The following is a 4,931-nucleotide window of genomic DNA, read 5'->3' as shown; positions in this document are numbered from 1 at the left end:
ACTTCTTTGTAATTTCTCTTGTCCTAACCCTACACTTGTCAGAGTTATATGTTCTGGCTGTGTCCTGTCACAGCATGCTATATTTTCTTCTTCTTCTTCTTCTTCTTCTTCTTCTTCTTCTTCTTCTTCTTCTTCTTCTTCTTCTTCTTCTTCTTCTTCTTCTTCTTCTTCTTCTGCTCCTCCTGCTCCTCTTGTTCATCCTCTTCCTCCTGCTCCTGCTCCTTCTTTATTATATTCTCATACATTACATCCAGACTACAGTTTCGCCCTCCCCCCTTTCCACCAGTTTCTCCCCCTACCTTTCCTTTGCCCTGGTCCCATTCCCTCTTCACCTCCTCTTTGAAAAGATCAGGCCTTCCAGGGACTGATCAAACAAATATGGCATAACAAACTACAATAAGATCAAACATATATTCTCACTTCAATGCTGGACAAATCAATACAAAGTCAGGCAAAAGAGGCTGAGACAACGAGCATCCATGGAGTCCCACAAGAGTACTGAGCCACACAAACATAACATAAGCAGGGGCCCTAGGTCAGAACATACAGTCTCTCTTGATCTCTGTGAGCCCCTTTGAGCCCAGGTTAGTTGATTCTGTAGGTTTTCTTATGCTGCCCTTGATCCCTCTGGCTCCTTCTATTCTTCTTCCCTCTCCTTATCAAGACTCTCTGTAATCTGCCTAGTATTTTATTTTGGTACTCTGCATCTGCTCCCATCTGTTGCTGGATGAACTCTTTCTGGTCTCTCTGATGATGATTATAATAAGCTCCAGTCCCAGTTCATCCTGCGGGCATGACAAACTCTAGGTCAAAAGTTTTGTGGCTGTGTTGGTGTCCCAGTCCCTCTACTTGAGGCCTTACCTGGTTATTGAGGGTAGGTGGTTCAGGCTCTATATCTCCCATTAGGAGTCTTCACTAGTGTCACATCATAAATTCCATGAAGTTTCCATTGCACTAGGATTCTTAGCCATTCTGACAGGATTAAGGTAGAATCTCAAAGTTGTTTTGATTTGCACTTCCCTGATGGCTAAGGATGTTGAACATTTAAGTATTTCTCACTCTCTTTAGATTCATCTGTTGAGAATTCTCTGTTTATATCTATACCCTATTTTTAATTGGATTATTTAATTTGTTGATGTCTAACTTCTTGAGTTCTTTGTATATATTGGATATTAACCCTCTATCAGATATAGGATTGGTAAAGATCTTTTCCCATTCTGTAGGCTGCCGTTTTGTCCTTTTGATGGTGTCCTTTGCCTTACAGAAGCTTTGCAGTCTCATGAGGTCCCATTCATTAATTGTTGATCTCAGTGCTTGTGTTATGGTATTCTGTTCAGAAAGTTGTCTCCTGTGCCAGTGACTTCAAAGCTGTTTCCCCAATATCTCTTCTGTCTGGTTTTACGTTGAGGTCTTTAACCTACTGGACTTGCAGGGTGATAGATATGTATCTACTTGCATTCTTCTTCTTCTTTTTTTTTTTTTTTTGGTGTAAAATCTGAGTGTATTTCTTTAAAAATGACATGAGGCTTTTACAATCATTGCAAAAGAGAAATGAAAAATCTGGCAGCTCAACAGTTGAGGTACCTCTGAGGCTATCTGAAACATACTGGGTCTAAAGCAGCAGCTATCTCCTCTGAACTGGTGCTGCATCCCCCGGGCCCAAGTGCTCTGGGCCCGGGGGACTGCGAGAGATACATGAATCTGAGTCCTAGCCCATCTAAGTTCTAGTGCTAGTCCTGCATGTGAGTCCAAGTCCTTCTTCTTCCAGTCCTAGTGCTAGACTTACTTGCATTCTTCTATATACCAATGTTCAGTTAGAAAAGCACCATTTGTTTAAATGTTTTATTTTTTTCAATTGTATATTTCTGGTATCTTTATAAAAAAATAGGTGTCCATAGGTGTGTTAATTTACATATGAGTCTTCAATTTGATGCCTTTGATCAACCTGTCTCACTTTATGCCAATACTATGTGATTGTTATTACCACTGCTCTTTAGTACACTTTGAAATCAAGGATACAATACCCCGAGAAGTTCTTTTATTGTACAGGTTGTTTTAGCTATTTTGGGTTCTTTGTTTTTCCATATGAAGTTGACTATTGTCCTTTCAAAGTCTAAAGATTGCTTTTGGTAAGGTGAACATTTTTTTGTTGATCATACTGATCATGAGCATGGGAGATCTTTCTTTTATTTGAGCTTGGATTTTCTTTTTTTTTTAATTGGATATTTTATTAATTTACATTTCAAATGTTATCCCCTTTCCTGAATTCCCCTCTGCAAACCTCCTATTCTGTCCCCCCATTACCATGCTTCTATGAGGGTGCTCACCCACCCACCCACTCCCACCTCACCTCCCTAGCATTCCCCTACACTGGGGCAGCACGCCTTCATTGGACTTTGATGCCAGATAAGGCCCCTTTAGCTCCTTTCCTTCCCCTAACTCCTCCATTGGGGTCCCTGTGCCCAGTCTGATTGTTAGCTACTTCTAATACCTTCTTCAGTTTCTTTCTTCAGACTTGGAGTTTTTAACATGCAGGTCTTTCACTTGCTTGGTTAGAATTATACCAGGATACTTTATACTGTCTGTGGCTATTGTGAAGGGTGTGGTCCCCTGAATTCTTTCTCAGGCCCTTTTATATTTGTATAATAAGAAGGTTACCGATTTTTTTTCTTTTAGCTACTTCACTGAATGTATTTATCAGCTGTAGGAGTTCACTGGCAGTATTTTGGGGGGTTGTGTATGTATACTATACCATTTGCAAATAACAATATTTTGACTTTTTCCTTTCCAGTTTAAATTCCCTTAATATCTTTTAGTCCTCTTACTACTTTATCTAGAATTTCAAGTTCTGTATTAAATAGATATTAAGAGAGTAAATAGTCTTGCCTTATTCCTGATTGTAGTGGAAATGCTTTGAGTTTCTCTTCTTTTAGTTTGATATTGGTTATAGGCTTGCTGTGAATTGCCTTTGTTATGTTTAGGTATGTCCTTTATATCCCTGATGTCTCCAAGACTTTTATCATGAAGGGGTATTAGAATTTTTTAAAGGCTTTTTCTATAGCTAATGAAATGATCATGTATTTTTTTCTTTCAGCTTATATGGTAAACTAAATTGACAGAATTTCATATGTTCAATCATCTCTACATCTCTGGGATGGAGCCAACTTGATCGTATCAGATGATTTTTTTTTTTGATGTGTTCTTAGATTTGGTTTGCAAGTATTTTATTATTTGTACATCTATGTTCATGAGGGAAATTTGTCTGTAATTTTCTTTCTTCGTTGAATGTTTGTGTGCTTTGGGTATCAAGGTGACTGTGGCCTCATAAAAATGAATTTGGCAATGTTCCTTCTGTTTCTATTTTATGAAATAACTTGAGTATTGGTATTATGTCTTCTTTGAAAGTCTGGTAGAGTTCTGCCATAAAACCACCTGGCCCTGACCTTTTTGTTTGTTTGGGAGACTTTTAATGACTGTGCCCATTTATTTGGGGGTTATGGGTCTATTTAAATTTTTATCTGACCTTGATTTAACTTTGTTAAGTAGTATCTACTGAGAAAATTGTCCATTTCTTTTAGATTTTCCAATTTTTTGAAGTACAAGTTTTTGAAATGTGAGCTAATGATTCTTTGGATTTCCTTGGTGTCAGTTGTTATGTCTTCCTTTTCATTTCTGATTCTTTAAATTTATATAGTCTCTCTGTTTCTTTTAGTTAGTTTGGATAAGGGCTTACCTTGTTGATTTTGTCAAAGAACCAGCTCTTGGTTTTGTTCATTCTTTGAATTTTTCTTTGTTTCTAATTGATTTCAGCCCTGCATATGACTACATCTTGACAACTACTCCTCTTGGGTGTGTTTGTTTCTCTTTTTCTAGAGTTTTAAGGTGTACTTTAAACTGCTAGTATAAGAACTCTCTAATTTCTTTATAAGTCACTTAGTACTATGAATTATCCTTTTTGAACAGCTTTTCATCTTGTACCATAAGTTTGAATAAGTTTTGCCTTTATTTTCTTTGAATTCTAGGATGTTTTTAATTTCCTTCTTTATTTCTGCATTTACCCCATGATCATTGAGTAGAGAGTTGTTCAGTTTCCATGAGTTTGTAGGTTTTATGTTGTTTCTGTTGTTGTTGAAATCCATCCTAGTCTGATAGGACGCAGGGGGTTATTTCAATTTTATTTTATCTGTAGAGACTTGCTTTGTGGCCTAGTATGTTCTCAATTTTGGAGAATGTTCTATGAGATGCTTAGAAGAAGGCATTATTTTGTGTGTATTTGGGTGAAATATTCTGTAAACATCTGTTATGTCCATGATGTATGTTTCAGTCATAATGTATTTTAGCTCCCTGAAAACCAGGCCTGGCCTCTGGTGTGGTAGGAGGCTTCAGATGGTTTTCAAGGAATGGGCTTGGCCTCTGATGGGATGGGAGGCTTCCTCCAGAGGTGTGGGCCATCAAATGGTGGTGAGGAAAGGAGGGGTGGTTAGAGTTATGTTGATATGGACCAGGGGGTGGGGCAGTGTTATCTGGGGTTCAGAATGCTGTCCAGGTGGGTAAATGGCTTCCATCAGTGGTGTGACAGGAGGAAATAGAGAGACAAAGTGTGGAGTAGAAACTGAAGGAAAGGCCATCCAGAGACTGTCCCACCTGAGGATCCATCCCATACACAGTCACCAAACCCAGACACTATTGTGGATGCCAAGAAGTGCTGGCTGACAGGAGCCTGATATAGTTGTCTCCTGAGAGGCTCTGCTAGAGCCTGACGAGTACAGAGGTGGATGCTTGCAGCCAACCATTGGACTGAGCTTGGGGTCCCCAATGGAGGAGTTAGAGAAAGGACTGAAGGAGCCGAAGGGTCTTGCAACACCATAGGAAGAACAACAATATCAACCAACCAGACCCCTCAGAGCTCCCAGGGACTAAACCACCAACCA

Source organism: Mastomys coucha, chromosome X (assembly GCF_008632895.1).
Source record: "Mastomys coucha isolate ucsf_1 chromosome X, UCSF_Mcou_1, whole genome shotgun sequence".
Taxonomy (NCBI): Eukaryota; Metazoa; Chordata; class Mammalia; order Rodentia; family Muridae; genus Mastomys; species Mastomys coucha.
Note: the sequence above shows the minus strand (reverse complement) of the source record.